Source organism: Bos javanicus, chromosome 3 (genome assembly GCF_032452875.1).
Source record: "Bos javanicus breed banteng chromosome 3, ARS-OSU_banteng_1.0, whole genome shotgun sequence".
In the NCBI taxonomy this organism is placed as follows: domain Eukaryota; kingdom Metazoa; phylum Chordata; class Mammalia; order Artiodactyla; family Bovidae; genus Bos; species Bos javanicus.
The window spans coordinates 71,177,802-71,198,699 of NC_083870.1; positions in this window are offsets into that span (position 1 = coordinate 71,177,802).

A 20,898-nucleotide genomic window follows, 5' to 3' on the forward strand; every position below is an offset into this window, starting at 1 on the left:
ATCTCTCCTTCTGAACTCTCACCACACATTACAACTGTTTTGAAATCTCCTATGCTAGGTATAAGGGCTTCCCTGGTGGCTCAGCAGTAAAGAATTCAGCTTCAATGCAGGAAACATGGGTTCAGTCCCTGGGTTGGGAAGATCCCCTGGAGAAAGAAATAGCAACCCACTCCAGTATTAATGCCTAAGAGATCCCATGAACAGACGAGATGCTAGAGTCCATGGGGTCTCAAGAGTCAGACATGACTTAGCAACTAAACAATAACAACAACACCAGGTATATCAATGATCCCTAAGAATAATTTTCAAATCACATTCTTTACACAAGTTCTGTTCAAGTTTCAGTAAAAATGAAAATGTTAATGACGATAGAATACACTATGGTGTGTGTGTATGTACTAAGTCACTGCAGTTGGGTATGACTCTGCAACTTCAGGGACTATATAGCCTGCCAGGCTCCATTGTCCATGGGGATTCTCCAGGTAAGAATTATTACGTATTCATTGTTATGTACCAGTTGCTTTGCTGAGTTCTTTGTATACATGTTCTCAATTAATTCTCACAATCATGATTTCAGAAGTAAGGAAAGTTAGGCTTAGCTGTCTTAGGCAACTGTTCCATCATCAGACAGTTAATGGCAAAGTCAAAATTTGAATATGAATCTATCTTGGACTCCAAGGATTTGATGCACGTCTTAAAAATCTCATAAAAAGTTAAACAATGTAATTAAACATCTCTGAAGTTCCAAATGAAGACTATGAGTTCCTGGAGTTTTGGAAAACCTTGACACTTATTTAGAGACCCCTGGGCCTGACTAGGACAAGTGCCCAGCACAATAGTCTCGGATGTCCAGCGAGCATTAGACCTATGTTGCCAGCCATTATCTCATCAGATAATACCCACAGTGCAAGGCAAAATGCAGAGATCCTTTGGGAGACAGATTTTAGTATGGGAAAGAGGCTTTTAATGCAAGAGTAACATCTTTGAGCAGGGCAGCAGACCTTAAAATGAAGCTATTAGACTTATACATTATGGGGAACAATGCCATGGGTTAGAGAGTAGAAGGGGATGTTCTTACAGTAGCAATGAAATCTTCTAAGTCTTTTGGGAGACTATACCAATGATTTATAGGGTACAATGATTGTATCTTTCTTCTTCCCTGCTTAGTTTTGTGGCTAGTGCAATTAAGAGCAGTTTAATCCCTAATAATTGCAATTTGTATCTCACCTTCTTGCTGTATGACAATTCCAAGGGAAGAAAAGAAGACAGACTGCCACTCTGAAGGATTTATAGCTTTGGCATCCCCATCTGGGAGGGACCTTAGTACCCCATAGGAACAGAGTAATGGAAATTTTCCATGCTCAGGGTTGATTTGAGTTTGCCTATCTGGTCAGTGCCAGCTTATTCTGTGGGAAGCATGTGTGAATCCCAAGATATTTTAGTTTTGTTAATCTGATCAGTGCCAGTCCATTTCTGGCTTTCCTGTCCACCTGCTGACTCCCTGGTGTTGGCTTCCTGCTGCTCTGTCCATCTGTTAAGAATTTATTTACAAAATACACTAAAATGCAAACTGCACCAGAGTGGGACTCAGCATCCCCCTGCTCAGGAAATGGCATTGCGCCAGAGCATAATTTCCAATTGTTACTAAGCTTGAGTACAAGAAATTGGAAGATGCAAGGGACTCTGACTTCCTCTTGTAATCCCTCAGGCAATATGGCAATGAAAATAATCTTTATTTCCATCCAGGGTAGGCAATGCTTATAGAGAAGTAGAGTCTAATTTCAGAGTGGTTTGTAGAGATAACACTGGATTGGTAAACAGGAACCCGTGCTTATGAGCCTAGGTCTCTCATTACCTGTTTATGTAACTTTAGTTAGAGCTTTACTTTTGGAAAAAATTGCATGTTAATATCTGAAGTTCACTCTAGTACACAGTCAGGGTTTTTCTTACTTTCATGTAAATACATAAGTGCATGTACATGAAACATATAGTTGTAACATATATGGAAGCAAATTAAAACAACTGGAGATGTTGACTGTCATACACACTGAGGGTAGGATATTTTTATGAGATACAGGTTGTCCTGGAGGTGTGGGGGGGGGGGTGGAACTCTTAGACTGATGAGGTAGGAAGTCTTCCAAAAGGACAAAAACTAGAAACAAATCCAAATAGCTCAAAAACTATCAAGAGAAAGAGAAAGATATCTTTGAGGGTGCAAAGAAAGTAACTGAGAAAAAAGAATCTGCAGTTTTTCTATTTCTCTTGGTTTAAGGCTATGTGTGAAAGCATGAGTTGGGATATTATTCATCAATGGCACCCCACTCCAGTACTCTTGCCTGGAAAATCCCATGGACAGAGGAGCCTGGTAGGCTGCAGTCCATGGGGTCGCTAGGAGTTGGACATGACTGAGTGACTTCACTTTTATGCATTGGAGAAGGAAATGACAACCCACTCCAGTGTTCTTGCCTGGAGAATCCCAGGGATGGGAGAGCCTGGTGGGCTGCCATCTCTGGGGTTGCACAGAGTTGGACACGACTGAAGCGACTTAGCAGCGGCAGCAGCAGAGCATAGAACAGGTGATTGGATTAATACCTCAACATACAAATGGTTTTATGAAACAAAGATTTAGAGGAAATGTTTCTGTTATAGTTCTAGTCAGTGAGAGAACCATGGTAGAAGTGTCTTAGCAGAGCCCAGCAAGGAAGGTGGATTAAAAAGGCCCTCCATTATTTTAGCCATCATAAATAATATGAACAAAATTGGGGCTCAGTAATATATAGAATTTTTATTTTCCATGTGCCTTACACTAGCTTAATGATCATCACATATAATTTTCTATTAAATGTCTTTACTGATTATTGATGTAAAACTTGGTAATTAGTTTGGCAAGATTATATCTGTATGTCAGATATTTCCAAGAGGACTCAGAAATGGTAAGGGTGTGGATACCAATTAGGGTAATATTGTGCAAACTCTTAATCAGTATTTCCTAGATAGGATAAATAATATTAATATATTTTGGGTTTTTATTAATTTATTCACCAACCATTGTGCTCTGATCCTTATGGAGCATATAGTCTAGAAGTAGAGGAGACATCAAATAATTTTGAAGTATAAATTTAATATAATTTTTAAATAGCTTTTTACTTTTAGGTTTAGGCTTCCAGAAATATTGTAGCTCAAGTACAGAGTTCTTGCATACTAGAGTTCTTCCTTACCAGCATTTTCCCTATTAACATTTTGCTTTAGTGTGGTCCATTTGTTACAATAAAGAAACAATACTGATACATTGTTATTAAATAAAAGTCATCATTTAGAGTTAACTCTTTGTACAATTTCAGTGTTTTTGACAAATTTATGTCATGTTTCTGACATTATAGTATCATATATAATTATTTCAGTTATAAAAATTCCCTGTGCTTCACCTATTTCCTACTTCCTCCTCATCCTCAAACCCCTGAAAGCCACCAATCTTATTTTCTCTGTCATTTTTCCTTGCTCAGAATGTCTTATAGTTAGAATTCTACAGTATGTAGATTGTTCCAACGGGCTTTTTCACTTAGCAATATGTTTTTAAGTCCCCTCTGTGTCATTTTGTGATTTGATAGTCAACTTTTTACCACTTAATATTCCATTATATTTATGTTTATTCACTCATCTATTGAAGGACATCTTGGTTGTTTTTAACATTTGGAAATTATGACTAAAGCCAATATAAATGTTCATGAGCAGATTTTTGTGTGGTCATAAATTTTCAACTTATTTTGATATATACCTAGAGACACTATTGCTAGATCATATACTAAGCATATGTTTAGCTTTGTAAGAAACTTATAAAATGTCTTCCAAAGAGGCTGTGTTATTCTATATTCTTGCCAGCAATGAAACAGAATTTCTGTTGCTCTACACTCTTGCTAGCATTTGTTATTGTCAGGGCTCTGAATTTTGGCCATTATAATGGGTATGTAGTACTAACTGGTTATATTAATCTGCAATTTTTAATGACTTTTGAGGTTGAACATCTTTTCATATCCTTATTTGTCATCTGTTACCTTCTTTGGTGAGATATATGTTCATATCTTTTGTCCATTTTTTATTGAATTATTTTGTCATTGTTGAGTTTTAAGTGTACTTTGTATAGTGTGGATACAAGTCTTTGATCAGATATGTGTTTGCAAAGTGAGTTTCTTATAGGCAACTTATAGTTGGGTCATGCTTTGTTAAAGAAAAAAAAAATGGTTAGATTTAATCACTCATAGTCTCTGGCTATGATTTGTATATTTTAACCATTCACATTTAAATCCATTATTTGTATAACAACTTTTTAATTTGTAGTCCTTTTCATTTTTTTTGGTCTTTCACTTTTTCTGCCTGCTCTAGTTTGAACTGAAGGGCATCTTATGATTCCATTTTCTCTCCTCTCCTAATATACCTATTATGCTTCTTTAAAATATATTTTAATGTTTTTCTTAAAGTTTGGCATATATATTTACTACTAATCTAAGTCTACTTTAATAACAGTATACTGCTTCATGGGTAGTACAGGTACCTTATATTTATTTAATTATGACTTTAAGTGGTAAGTTACAACATATTTTATACTTGAGCTCTAAAATTAGCATGGCATAAAATCCTTCATACATGTTTATATTATGGCAGAACATAGAATATTGAATTATCGGCCTCTATTCTTTTTCTTTTTTAAATATTTCCAACGTGCCTCATTCCTTTATTTAGGTGTACATTCCCCCCTGGTACTTTTTTCCTTCTTTTTTTTTTTTAATATAAATTAATTTATTTTAATTGGAGGCTAATTACTTTACAATATTGTATTGGTTTTGCCATACATCAACATGAATCTGCCACGGGTGTACACATGTTCCCCATCCTGACCCCCACTCCCACTTCCCTTCCCATACCGTCCCTCTGGGTCATCCCAGTGCACCAGCCCCGAGCATCCTGTATCATGCATTGAACCTGGACTGGCGATTTGTTTCACATATGATATTATACATGTTTCAATGCCATTCTCCCATATCATCCGACCCTCGCCCTCTCCCACAGAATCCAAAAGACTGTTCTATACATCTGTGTCTCTTTTGCTGTCTTGCATACAGGGTTATTGTTACCATCTCTCTAAATTCCATATATATGCGTTAGTATACTGTATTGGTGTTTTTCTTTCTGGCTTACTTCACTCTGTGTAATAGGCTCCAGTTTCATCCACCTCATTAGAACTGATTCAAATGTATTCTTTTTAATGGCTGAGTAATACTCCATTGTGTATAACAGCCTCTATTCTTTAGTGTCCTGTAATGGGGCTTTCCAGGTGGCAATAGTGGTTTAAAAAAAAGAAAAGAAAAGAAAAACCCGCCTACCAGTGCAGGAAATGCAAGAGACTCCAGTTTGATTCCTGGGTCAAGAATATCTCATGGAGTAGGAAACCTACTCTAGTATTCTTGCCTAGGAAATCCTATCAACAGAGGAGCCTGGTGGGCTACACTCCATAGGGTTTCAAAAAGTCAGACATGGCTGAGTGACTGAGCACCACAGTGGTATTATTACACTGCATGTCTTTATGGTGGAGGGTGTTGAGAGAAAATTCTCCATGGATTGCTCATGTTTCTTCACAGCTTGGACTTTCTGATCTGTTTGAATAGCAAGCAGCCCTGGAACATAGAAATAGGATCTCCCTCTAGGGAACTTTAGAAGTATATTTCCCCAGGGCTATCCCAGGGTACTAAATATAAGGCCTGGATGCAGCATGCATGAATGACTTAAGAATTAATAAATTTAAATACATATCCATTTTGAAGAAAATATATTAAATAAAATTAATATAGTTTGTGGAATTTTAGGCTGTATGGAAATGAAAAACATTCAGGCAAATCAGGTCTCTGCTAGCACCTGAAGCACCTCTGAACATCAAAAACACCTATTCCTCAAGACATTTACTTCCATCTGCTGGAAGATTGTTGTGATATACTGATTTTGCAGGAACAAAACACTGCCATCTGCCAGTAAATCGTTGTCATAAATAAACAAATGGATGAGGTCTGTCCTGTGAATGGGTCTGCAGGGCACAAACTGTACAACCATATGGGGTAGCCTTGAATGGAAGAAAACTTTTCTCAGAAAATTCACCCTATAGTATGGGATCCTAACCTGGAAGTCTGCACAAAGCTTCTGATCTCTTAGAACCTTCCAGCTTTGTACAGACTGCTCAAACCTCAAGTGATTTTCATGAAAGGGAAATGAGGCAACTTACTACCTACTAGAGATAGCACTAGACATAGATGCTTCATAATGTCTAATTTAATCCTCCCACTAACATTTTGATTTGGACTAAGTTAAATGTGTTACAAGATGAGAAAACTAAGGCTTGAGAGTACAAATTATGTTCCCAGCTAATAAGAGGTAGATCTAGGAGATATAAACACCAAATTGTCTATTCCAAAGCTTGAGACTTTCAGTGATAAAATTTTGCCACCACACTGAAATTCTTATCATGGTATTTGTGCAGGAAGTTTGAGAGGAAATAGTTCTTTACAAGTTCATATGCCTATTCATATGTATAGAACTGTTTCTATACATATGTATAGAAATATACATATGTGGAGGTGATGGAATTCCAGTTGAGCTATTTCAAATCCTGAAAGATGATGCTGTGAAAGTGCTGCACTCAATATGCCAGCAAATTTGGAAAACTCAGCAGTGGCTACAGGACTGGAAAAGGTCAGTTTTCATTCCAATCCCAAAGAAAGGCAATGCCAAAGAATGCTCAAAATACCACACAATTGCACTGATCTCACATGCTAGAAAGTAATGCTCAAAATTCTCCAAGCCAGGCTTAAGCAATATGTGAACCATGAACTTCCAGATGTTCAAGCTAGTTTTAGAAAAGGCAGAGGAACCAGATATCAAATTGCCAATATCCGCTGGATCATCGAAAAAGCAAGAGAGTTCCAGAAAAACATCTATTTCTGCTTTATTGACTATACCAAAACCTTTGACTGTGTGGATCACAATAAACTGTGGGAAATTCTGAAAGAGATGGGAATACCAGACCACCTGACCTGCCTCTTGAGAAACCTATATGCAGCTCAGGAAGCAACAGTTAGAACTGGACATGGAACAACAGACTGGTTCCAAATAGGAAAAGGAGTATGTCAAGGCTGTATATTGTCACCCTGCTTATGTAACTTATATGCAGAGTACATCATGAGAAATACTGGGCTGGAAGAAGCACAAGCTGGAATCAAGATTGCTGGAAGAAATACCAATAACCTCAGATATGCAGATGACACCACCCTTATGGCCGAAAGTGAAGAGGAACTAAAAAGCCTCTTGATGAAAGTGAAAGTGAAGAGTGAAAAAGTTGGCTTAAAGCTCAACATTCAGAAAACGAAGATCATGGCATCCGGTCCCATCATTTCATGGCAAATAGATGGGGAAACAATGGAAACAGTGTCAGACTTTACTTTTGGGGCTCCAAAATCACTGCAGATGGTGACTGCAGCCATGAAATTAAAAAAAGCTTACTCCTTGGAAGAAAATTATGACCAACCTAGATAGCGTATTGAAAAGCAGAGACATTACCTTGCCAACAAAGGTTCATCTAGTCAAGGCTATGGTTTTTCCTGTGGTCATGTATGGATGTGAGAGTTGGACTGTGAAGAAAGCTGAGTGCCAAAGAATCGATGCTTTTGCATTGTGGTGTTGGAGAAGACTCTTGAGAGTCCCTTGGACTGCAAGGAGATCCAACCAGTCCATTCTGAAGGAGATCAGCCCTGGGATTTCTTTGGAGGGAATGATGCTAAAGCTGAAATTCCAGTACTTTGGCCACCTCATGCGAAGCGTTGACCCATTGGAAAAGACTCTGATGCTGGGAGGGATTAGGGGCAGGAGGAGAAAGGGACGACAGAGGATGAGATGGCTGGATGGCATCACTGACTCGATGGACATGAGTCTGAGTGAACTCTGGGAGTTGGTGATGGACAGGGAGGCCTGGCGTGCTGCAATTCATGGGGTTGCAAAGAGTCAGACATGACTGAGTGACTGAACTGAACTGATGTTCATATTATTTGTCATATATACAACTATACATATGTATATATGTATAGAAATAATTCTATACATATTAATCATGTGCCCATGCTTCACCATCTAGAAAAAAGTACAAATTATCACCTTTTCAGTGTTGCCCAAATCTTGCATTTTCTAATAGGCCAATATTTTGCTGCCTTTACTCAACACCAGTGCACCCCTAGGAAGGACTTCTTAGAAGAAAGTATGCTTAGTAAGGATTCACAAAGTAATGAGTTACATCCCACGTTCAGAGACTAGCAATTTGGAGGATGTAGGAAATTGTCTGAAATTGTGGTAGAAATCAGAATGGTACTTTCTTTCACAATGTTGGACATGTAGCCTTAACATTATGTTTCCCATTTTGCTTGCCTATTGTTTAAGAAGTTTGTAGAGCCTGGTGGGCTGTCGTCTATGAGGTCGCACAGGGTCGGACACGATTGAAGCAACTTAGCAGCAGCAGCAGGCTCTTTTGCAGAAGTTAAGGCTGCTGTTCTGTTGCTAAGTCGTGTCTACCTCTTTGCAACCCCATGAACTACAGCATGAGATGTTGTAGTTGTCCTTGATGTTAAATCATGGTTCTGCCGTGGGATCTTCAGAAAGATATTCTTGGATTTTCTCAAATAAGAAGTTAAGGTAATAACATGGCAGGAGTAAGGGAAAATTAAATATATTTATCAGGGAATGTTATAGTCCTTGTCTTTGTTGTCCTAAAAACAGCAGCAGAGTAATATTTTCCGTGAATGAAATTATGCCATTTGCAGCAACATGGATGGATCTAGAGATTGTCATACTGAGTGAAATTAGTCAGAGAAGAAGAACTATCATATGACATCCTTTATATGTGGAATCTAAAAAGAAATGATACAAATAAACTTACAAAACAGAAAGACTAACAGACTTAGATAATGAACTTAATGGTTGCTGGGGGGAGGGGATAGTTAGGAACTTTGGGAAGGTCCTGTACTCACTGCTGTGTTTAAGATGGATAGCCAACAAAGACCTATTGTGTAGTGCATGGAACTCCGATCGATGTTATATGGCAGCCTGAATGGGAAGGGAGCTTGGGGAAAATGAATCCGTGTATACGTATGACTGAGTCCCTTTGCTGTTCACCTGAAACTATCACAACATTGTTAATCAGCTATACCCTAATACAAAATAAAAAGTTTAAAATAAAAATAAAATTAACGTTTTCAGATATGACCATTAATAAATTAGTGTCACAAAATTAACAGTAAAATAAATAAATAAAAGCCACAACAGCAGAACCTTTATCTTAGCAATGTCTTTCTTAAGCTGAACTGATTTGCTGGCATTTCTGAACCTCATAAGATGATTTCACTTGTAAGTAAGTCTCTGTCTTCTTCCAGCCATTCTCTGCTGGTGTCACTGATGCTTTCTACCTGTATATTGAGCTTCACTCAGTTTCTGACCAGCATTGATCTTGGAAAGGTACCTGTTGAGATCATTGACACCTCAACCTCTGGGATATGGAACAAACGTGATTGCCTTTGATCTGATTTTTATCTCAGGCATCTGTGGGCTCTGTAGATTGCAGCTTGCCCTTTACATTCTCTACACCTGGAAAAAGTCCACTTTGCCAAAGTCATTTAACCTCATACCTGTTTTCTTATGGATCAATTTGCTTAATGAACAATTGATTTAAAATTTAACTCATTTTACTAGTTGTTTCTTGCCCTTTCGTGTTTTGTACCTTTTATTTATTGAAGCACCATTATCAGGAATCTAACTTGGTTCTGGAATGTGGTATCTAAGTTTTCAACTGGTACTGAAGCTCTTTTTCACCTTCTGTCCACATCCTGGGGTTGGACATCCTCCGTAGCTTTTGCTAACTGGATCCTATCCAATGTGATCTCTCCAGCTCTTGGCTGGTCATCTGCTCTAAATGGACTGAGAACTTCAAATCTGGCTGGGGATGCACATCTGTGTTAATATTACCCATTAATACTACTCACTACTTGGACTTTCCCTGACCCAGCTCACCTACTACAATGAATCTTCTGAAATGGATTTTGCAAACTAAGACTGCATTCACAGCCTCTCTTATGACTGTACCCAATACCTTGGGCTTCTAGTTAGCCTCCAGAGATGGGCTTATAGGCAGATCCCTTCTTGAGACTATTCCCCTTGTTCCTAAGATGCTGGAGTTTTATTATAACTCTCATTCGAACCCACATCCAGTGCTTAGACTATGAGTTTTGTCCCAGAAAACCCTGTTTATCTTTTGTTTGCTCACACCTTATATCATGTTTATCAGTGTTTTGGTTTCTCTTAACAGAACAGGTTGAGTAGAGACTCTTTAAAATCAGGTTTGAGTAGGAAGCCAAGAACCTATGACTCCTAGAAGACAGTTTTCCTCCCGCAGCATAGACTGTTTGTGCTGGGCAGCCATGCGTTTCTGCCAGACTTTAATGAAATAATTTTTCAGAAATCCCTGTCAGTAAAAGAGGTGAGCAAGTGCACAAACAAAAATGGACTTAAGGCAAAGCAGTGCCCACTGTAAAGAAGAAAGTGGTACATGTAACTATGGGCATCCTCACTCAATATGTACAGCTATATCCGCAAAAAAAAGTCTCTAAGCATGTTCCACTGAAGTATTATTAAACATTGTATATGGAATTACCTCTGACTGAATCAATTTAAGGGTTTGTTCAATGCAATCTGTGGAGGCACATTATTAAAGTGGCCCGTTCCAAAATAAAAAGTCAGATCCTCATTAACTGGGACAAAGAATGTTAGCATCCGAGCTCAAGGAAAATCCCTATCTCCAAGTGACAGATGTGGGTGTTAGTAGCAATGTCACATAACCCTGGGATTTCATTAAAAGTGTCAGGCTATGTCACAGGGGCACTCTGCATTGACAGGCCCAGTGGAAAAAAACTGTGATAATTGCTTTCATTCCTTGTTTACCTTTCACCTTAGCAAGAAATACGATTGTAAATAAATAACCTGATGCTGACACATCACGAGTTTTGCACAGAAAACTGCTTTGTGAAATGTACATTTCAAGGACTGCAGTGCACTTTTCATAAGAGAACTAATAGAATTTATCCTGCTGGTTTTACTTACGTGACTACTGAATTCCCTTATTCTTAACTGAAACCAGGTTATTTAGTAACTCTTGATTTCTTGAAACAAACGATGAAGTAGCCAATAGCAAAAGAGAAAAAAAAATAGTAAAAACAGGAAAAAAAAAAAGGAAGATAGAAATAAGCTAGGTAAAGAGGAAGAAAGAATGGGGGAGGAGAGAGAGGTAAAGAAAAAGAGAGAAAAAGAAGGAAGAAATAAAGAAAATGAATGAATGAATCAAGTTTTAGAGGGAAGCATGCTGTTGTTCAGTCACTCAGTCATATCTGACTTTTTGACCCCACGGACTGCAGCATGCAAGGCTTCTTTGTCTTTCACCATCTCACAGAGCTTGCTCAAACTCTCGTCCATTGAGTTTGTGATGCATTCCAACCATCTTGTCCTCTTGTCATCCCCTTCTTCTCCTGCCTTCTATCTTTCCTAGCATCAGATCTTTTTCCAATGAGTTGGCATTTTAAAACAGAGACATCACTTTGCTGACAGAGGTCCATATGGTCAAAGCTATGGTTTTTCCAGTAGTCATGTACGGATGTGAGAGCTGGACAATAAAAAAAACGCTGAGCACCAAATAATTGATGCTTTTGAACTGTGGTGTTGGAGAAGATTGTTGAGAGTCCCTTGGACTGCAAGGAGATCAAACCAGTCAATCCTAAAGAAATCAACCCTGAATATTCATTGGAAAGACTGATGCTGAAGTTCCAATACTTTGGCCACCTGAAGTGAAGAGCCGACTCATTGGAAAAGAGGCAGGTATGCACGGACTGAAAATCTCCTACTAATACTCTTACTGGTGGGAAGGCGTAATTATACTATTTACTATTAAACATTTATATTGTTAGCTGATAATGCACCCATAAACAATTCAGAAAAAATGTACAGAATAATCCTTTCTCTGGTTTGGGAATGCGTCTTTCTATTCATAAGGAATCCTCAGGGAACTTCTAAGTGACTTTTCTCTTCTATTCAATTTTTCCTCTCAGTTCTTAATGAGTCCTTCAGTCTTCATACTCAACATAACCCCTTTACCTCCATAAAAGCTAAATGTCCTTGACCTCCTTTTGCTCTCTCCTTTTAATTCCTCTGCTCTGCTATTCTAGGGTACCTCTGTTATTTGCCTCAACCTCTAGCTCCAGTTCATTTCCAGCTACTTCTAGTCTATTTGGGCCCTAAATTGAGGATACAGATGAGACTATTTAGAACATTTTTTTTTTCTTTTAGTTTTTGTGGATACCTCATTTGTAGGATAATTTGACTTTAAATCCTGCCAAGACACATCCTCTTTTAGCCTGTTGTCTGTGCACCATTATGCTAAGAAGTCTTTTGTTATTATATAGAAAGTGACTTGGTCTCTTCTCCTACCTTGAATCTTAGTGCCACCTGCCTCCTTGTTGAGGAGGCTTTGTTATAAACAAGAACGTGGTAAGAGGGTTTTGAAAAGGGTGGGAACAGGAAAAAACCTTGGCTTTTTCAGTTTTATAAAGAGTATATATTCATGCTTGTTTTTAAAATGAAGCTAAAGTAGAAAATACTCTAAAAATGTCTGGAATTTAGTGCACATTTAATAAATGGTAGCTGCTTGTATTATGGACTACATTGCTGAAGAGGATCTGATAATTAGTCTGTTGCATTGGACAAATGGACACTCCTTTGTATATCAAATTTTATACTTGAAGAATAAGACATATTACAGTAGGATTATATGACAAGTGAGTTCTAGAACAAAACAACTCATTTGAGGTGACATTTTTATTTCTGGTACCTGATGGAACCTCAGGATCATGTTAATAGCACACAGAACCAGATATAGACTTTGTCCTTCTGACCCAGAATCATAAACAATGAACTAAAGAATTAAGGAGATGGTTTTATTCAGGCTGCCAAAATAGGCACAGTGCTCTTTAACAAGGAACATCTCAGAGAAAAGGATTGGGAACTGAGAAACTTTGTGTCTTCAAAGGAATTTTGAAGAAAGGAGGAGACAGGTCTTACCTGAGTTAATGAGGAAGAATGCAAGTGGATCTTGTTTGGAAATAGTCCAGGAAGGGGTAATTCTTGAAGATAACTGGTTAGCTGATGAGCCTATTAATGTCCAGAACACAAAAATATGTCTGGGGAAGGGTGGGAGTATTCTCAGTAGTCCTAGTTTCTTAGAGTCCTGAGCCCCCATAAAGTTCAACTGTCAGTTTCCTCTTCTACTCAAAGCAAATATCATGTTATTGATCAATTTAGAGATGATCAGAAACCTCTTGAATGGGACAAAACAGGGTGAGAATAATAGTGTCTGGAAGGTTCTTGTTCTTACAAAACTAGTTGAATCATTTGTTAGAGCTGGTAGCAAAGACCAGCTATACTAAGAGAAATATTAAATACCACATTAAAATGAAGAGCCAGAAATTGAATTATGGAGATTATTACTCCAGTGAATTCCAAGATAATGGTGGAGGAAAATCTTTTGGTTATCAGTACAGTTCAGTTCAGTTGCTCAGTCGTGTCCAACTCTTTGTGACCCCATGAATCGCAGCATGCCAGGCCTCCCTGTCCATCACCATCTCCCGGAGTTCACTCAGATTCACGTCCATCAAGTAAGTGATGCCATCCAGTCATCTCATCCTATCTCATCCCCTTCTCCTCCTGCCCCCAATCCCTCCCAGCATCAGAGTCATTTCCAATGAGTCAACTCTTCACATGAGGTGGCCAAAGTACTGGAGTTTCAGCTTTAGCATCATTACTTCCAAAGAAATCCCAGGGCTGATCTCCTTCAGAATGGACTGGTTGGATCTCCTTGCAGTCCAAGGGACTCTCAAGAGTCTTCTCCAACACCGCAGTTTGAAAGCATCAACTCTTCGGTGCTCAGCTTTCTTCACAGTCCAACTCTCACATCCATACATGACTACTGGAAAAACCACAGCCTTGACTAGATGGACCTTTGTTAGCAAAGTAATGTCTCTGTTTTTCAATATGCTATGTAGGTTGGTCATAACTTTTCTTCCAAGGAGTAAGCGTCTTTTAATTTCATGGCTGCAGTCACCATCTGCAGTGATTTTGGAGCCCAGAAAAATAAAGTCTGACACTGTTTCCACTGTTTCCTTATCTATTTGCCATGAGGTGATGGGACCAGATGCCATGATCTTCGTTTTCTGAATGTTGAGCTTTAAGCCAATTTTTTCACTCCTCTTTCACTTTCATCAAGAGGCTTTTTAGTTCCTCTTCACTTTCGGCCATAAGGGTGGTGTCATCTGCACATCTGAGGTTATTGATATTTCTCCCGGCAATCTTGATTCCAGCTTGTGCTTCTTCCAGCCCAGTGTTTCTCATGATGTACTCTGCATATAAGTTAAATAAGCAGGGTGACAATATACAGCCTTGACGTACTCCTTTTCCTATTTGGAACCAGTCTGTTGTTCCATGTCCAGTTCTAACTGTTGCTTCCTGACCTGCATATAGGTTTCTCAAGAGGCAGGTCAGGTGGTCTGGTATTCCCATCTCTTTCAGAATTTTCCACAGTTGATTGTGAGTCACACAGTCAAAGGCTTTGGCATAGTCAATAAAGCAGAAATAGATGTTTTTCTGGAACTCTCTTGCTTTTTCCATGATCCAGCAGATGTTGGCAATTTGGTCTCTGGTTCCTCTGCCTTTTCTAAAACCAGCTTGAACATTTGGAAGTTCTTGGTTCACGTATTGCTGAAGCCTGGCATGGAGAATTTTGAGCATTACTTTACTAGCATGTGAGATGAGTGCAATTGTGCGGTAGTTTGAGCATTCTTTGGTATTGCCTTTCTTTGGGATTGGAATGAAAACTGACCTTTTCCAGTCCTGTGGCCACTGCTGAGTTTTCCAAGTTTGCTGGCATATTGAGTGCAGCACTTTCACAGCATCATCTTTCAGGATTTGAAATAGCTCCACTGGAATGCCATCACCTCCACGAGCTTTGTTTGTAGTGATGCTTTCCAAGGCCCACTTGACTTCACATTTCAGAATGTCTGGCTCTAGGTGAGTGATTACACCATCGTGATTATCTGGGTCGTGAAGATCTTTTTTGTACAGTTCTTCTGTGTATTCTTGCCACCTCTTCTTAATATCTTCTGCTTCTGTTAGGTCCATACCATTTCTGTCCTTTATCGAGCCCATCTTTGCATGAAATGTTCCCTTGGTATCTCTAATTTTCTTGAAGAGATCCCTAGTCTTTCCCATTCTGTTGTTTTCCTCTATTTCTTTGCATTGACCTCTGAAGAAGGCTTTCTTATCTCTTCTTGCTATTCTTTGGAACTCTGCATTCAGATGCTTATATCTTTCCTTTTCTCCTTTGCTTTTCGCTTCTCTTCTTTTCACAGCTATTTGTAAGGCCTCCCCAGACAGCCATTTTGCTTTTTTGCGTTTCTTTTCCATGGGAATGGTCTTGATCCCTGTCTCCTGTACAATGTCACGAACCTCCGTCTGTAGTTCATCAGGCACTCTATCTATCAGATCTACGCCCTTAAATCTATTTCTCACTTCCACTGTATAATCATAAGGAATTTGATTTAGGTCACACCTGAATGGTCTAGTGGTTTTCCCTACTTTCTTCAATTTAAGTCTGAATTTGGCAATAAGGAGTTCGTGGTCTGAGCCATAGTCAGCTCCTGGTCTTGTTTTTGCTGACTGTATAGAGCTTCTCCATCTTTGGCTGCAAAGAATATCATCAGTCTGATTTTGGTGTTGACCACCTCATGATAGTTATGCAGCATGGGTTATTGAGGTTCTTCAAATTCTCAAGCTAGAATGTCAATGTTTTTGTTGAGCCTGTCTATAGCCTTTGCTATTTTTTAGTATAACGACATCCATGATCTGAGTATTTCATCAAACTTTTTCATTTTCTGATTGAAGTATAGACAATTTATAACATCATGTTGGTTTCATATGTACAGCAGTGATTCAGTTATCCATATATTTATATATATATACATAAAATTTTCAAAAAAATTTCCATTATAGGTTATTACAAATTATTGAATATCATTCCCTGTGCTATGCAGTAGGTCCTTATTTTCCTGTTTTATATATACCAGTGTGTAGGTGTTAATCACAAACTCCTAATTATCCCCCTGCCCCCACCCCTGCCACTATCTCCTTTGGTAAACATGAGTTTGTTTTCAATGTCTGTAAGTCTATTTCTGTTTTGTAAATAAGTTAATTTGTTGCATTTTTTTTTTTTTTAGATTCTCCACGAAAGTGGTATCATATGATATTTGTCTTTGCCTGACTTCACTTACTATGATAATATCAACGTCCATCCATGTTGCTGCAAATGGCATTATTTCATTTTTTTTTTCTGATTGAGTAATACTCCATTGTGTGCATATACAACATATTCTTTATCCATTCATCTGTCATTGGACATATAGACTGCTTCCATGTCTTGGGTTTTGTAAATAGTGCTACTATGAATATTGGGCTGTATGTATAATATCAAATTAGAGTTTTTTCCAGATATGTACCCAGGATTTAGATTGGAGGACCATAGGGAAGCATTATTTTTAGTTTTTAAAGGGAGCTCCATACTATACTCCATGGTGGCCACACCAATTTACATTGCCACCAACAGCACAGTAACATTCCTTTTTCTTTACACCTTTTCAGCAGTTATTATTTGTAGACCTTTTAGAATAGGCAGAGGAACCAGAGATCAAATTGCCAACATCTGTTGGATCATAGATAAAGCAAGAGAATTCCAGTAAAACATCTATCTTTGCTTCATTGACTATGCTAAAATCTTTGACTGTGCAGATCAAAACAAATTGTGGAAAATACTTAAAGAGATGGGAATACCTGACCACATTACCTGACCCTTGAGAAACCTGTATGCAAGTCAAGAAGCAACAGTTAGAGCTAGACATGGAACAAGGGATGGGTTCCAAATTGGGAAAGGAGTACATCAAGGGTGTGTATTGTCACCATGCTATTTAACTTATAGGCAGAGTACATCATGTGAAATGCTGGGCTGGATGAAGCACAAGCTGGAATCAGGATTGTCAGGAAAAATATCAATAACCTCAGATATGCAGATGACACCAACCTTATGGCAGAAAGCAAACAGGAACAAAAGAGTCTCTTGATTAAAGTAAAAGAGGAGAGTGAAAAAACTGACTTAAAAGTCAACATTCAAAAAACTAAGATCATGGCATCTGGTTCCATTACTTCATGACAAATAGATGGGGAAACAATGGCTGGATGAAGCACAAGCTGGAATCAAGTTTGCAGGAGAAATATCAATTACCTCAGATATGCAGATGATACCACCCTTGTGGCATAAAGTGAAGAGGAACTAAAGAGCCTTTGATGAAAGTGAAACAGGAGAGTGAAAAAGCTGGCTTAAAACTTAACATTCAAATAGATGGGGAAACATTCTTGGGCTCAAAAATCACTGTGGATGGTGACTGCAACCATGAAATTAAGAGATGCTCACTCCTTGGAAGAAAAGCTATGACAAACCTAGACAGTATGTTAAAAACCAGAGGCATAACTTTGCTGACAAAGTCCGTATAGTCAAAGTTATATTTTTTCCAGTAGTTATGTACAGATGTGAGTAAAAGTCGCTCAGTTGTGCCCGACTCTTTGCGACCTCATGGACTATACAGTCCATGGAATTCTTCCAGAATACTGGAGTGGGTAGCCATTCCCTTCTCCAGGGGACATTCCCAAAGATTGAACCCAGGTTTCCTGCATTGTAGGAAATTCAGTACTTGGATGCAATCTCAAAAATGACAGAATGATCTGGTTTCCAAGGCAAACCATTCAATATCACAGTAATCCAAGTCTATGCCCCAACCAGTAATGCTGAAGAAGCTGAAGATGAATGGTTCTATGAAGACCTACAAGACCTTTTAGAACTAACACCCAAAAAAGATGTCCTTTTCATTATAGGAGACCAGAATGCAAAAGTAGGAAGTCAAGTAACACCTGGAGTGTTACTTGGCCAAGGCAAATTTGGCCTTGGAATATGGAATGAATTAGGGCAAAAGCTAATAGAGTTTTGCAAAAGAGAACTCACCGGTCATAGCAAACACCCACTTCAAAAAACACAAGAGAAGACTCTACACATGGACATCACCAGATGGTCAACACCAAAATCAGATTGATTATATTCTTTGCAGCCAAAGATGGAGAAGCTCTATACAGTCAGCAAAAACAAGACTGGGAGCTGACTGTAGCTCAGATCATGAACTCCTTATTGCCAAATTCAGACTTAAATTGAAGAAAGTAGGGAAAATCACTAGACCATTCAGGTGTGACCTAAATCAAATCCCTTATTATTAGACAGTGGAAGTGAGAAATAGATTTAAGGGACTAGATCTGATAGAGTGCCTGATGAACTCTGGACAGAGGTTCGAGACATTGTACAGGAGATAGGGATCAAGACCATCCCCATGGAAAAGAAATGCAAAAAAGCAAAATGGCTGTCTGGGGAGGCCTTACACATAGCTGTGAAAAGAAGAGAAGTGAAAAGCAAAAGAGAAAAGGAAAGGTATTCCCATTTGAATGCTGAGTTCCAAAGAATAGCAAGGAGAGATAAGAAAGCCTTCCTCTGTGGTCAATGCAAAGAAATAGAGGAAAACAACAGAATGGGAAAGAATAGAGATCTCATCAATAAAATCAGAGATACCAAGGGAACATTTCATGCAAAGATGGGCTCAATAAAGGACAGAAATGGTATGGACCTAACAGAAGCAGAAGATATTAGGAAGAGGTGGCAAGAATACACAGAAGAACTGTACAGAAAAGATCTTCACGACCCAGATAATCACAATGGTGTGATCACTGACCTAGAGCCAGACATCCTGGAATGTGAAGTCAAGTGGGCCTTAGAAAGCACCACTACAAACAAAGCTCGTGGAGGTGATGGCATTCCAGTGGAGCTATTTCAAATCCTGAAAGATGATGCTGTGAAAGTGCTGCACTCAATATGCCAGCAAACTTGGAAAACTCAGGAGTGGCCACAGGACTGGAAAAGGTCAGTTTTCATTCCAATCCCAAAGAAAGGCAATACCAAAGAATGCTCAAACTACCACACAATTGCACTCATTTCACACGCTAGTAAAGTAATGCTCAAAATTCTCCAAGCCAGGCTTCAGCAATACCATGAACTTCCAGATGTTCACGCTGGTTTTAGAAAAGGCAGAGGAACCAGAGACCAAATTGCCAACATCTGCTGGATCATGGAAAAAGCAAGAGAGTTCCAGAAAAACATCTATATCTTTTTATTGACTATGCCAAAGCCTTTGACTGTGTGGACCACAATCAACTGTGGAAAATTCTGAAAGAGATGGGAATACCAGACCACCTGACCTGCCTCTTGAGAAACCTATATGCAGATCAGGAAGCAACAGTTAGAACTGGACATGGAACAACAGACTGGTTTCAAATAGGAAAAGGAGTACGTCAAGGCTGTATATTGTCACCCTGCTTTTTTAACTTATATGCAGAGTACATCATGAGAAACGCTGGGCTGGAAGAAGCACAAGCTGGAATCAAGATTGCCAGGAGAAATATCAATAACCTGATATCCAGACGACACCACCCTTATGGCAGAAAGTGAAGAGGAACAAAAAAGCCTCTAGATGAAGGTGAAAGAGGAGAGTGAAAATGTTGGCTTAAAGCTCAACAGTCAGAAAATGAAGATCATGGCATCTGGTCCCATCATGTCATGGCAAATATATGGGGAAACAGTAGAAAAAGTGTCAGAGTTTATTTTTCTGGGCTCCAAAATCACTGCAGATGGTGACTGCAGCCATGAAATTAAAAGACACTTACTCTTTGGAAGGAAAGTTATGAGCACCCTAGATAGCATATTGGAAAGCAGAGACATTACTTTGCCATCAAAGGTCTGTCTAGTCAAGGCTATGGTTTTTCCAGTAGTCATGTATGAATGTGAGAATTTGACTTTGAAGAAAGCTGAACACTGAAGAATTGCTGCTTTGGAACTGTGGTGTTGGAGAAGACTCTTGAGAGTCCCTTGGACTGCAAGGAGATCCAACCAGTCCATTCTGAAGGAGATCAGCCCTAGGATTTCTTTGGAAGGAATGATGCTAAAGCTGAAACTCCAGTACTTTGGCCACCTCATGTGAAGAGTTGACTCATTGGAAAAGACTCTGATGCTGGGAGGGATTGGGGGCAGGAGGAGAAGGGGACGAGATAGGATGAGATGGCTGGATGGCATCACTTACTCGATGGACGTGAATCTGAGTGAACTCCGGGAGATGGTGATGGACAAGAAGGCCTGGCATGCTGCGATTCATGGGGGTCGCAAACAGTTGGATATGACTGAGTGAGTGAACTGAACTGGATTCCCTGCATTGCAGGTGGATACTCTCCCAGGTGAGCCACAAGAGAAGCCTGGATATGAGATGTGAGAGCCGGACAATAAAAAATGCTGAACATAGAAAACTCATGCCTTTGAATTGTGGTGCTTGGCAAACTCTCGAGAGTATCTTGGACTGCAAGAAGATCAAACCAGTTAGTTTTAAAGGAAATTAACCCTGAAGAAGCTAAAGTTGAACAGTTCTATAAAGACCTACAAGACCTTTTAGAACTAACACCCCAAAAAATGTCCTTTTTTATAAGGGACTGAAATGCAAAAGTAGGGAGTCAAGAAACACCTGGAGTAACAGGCAAATTTGGCCTTGGAATACGGAATGAAGCAGGGCAAAGACTAATAGAGTTTTGCCA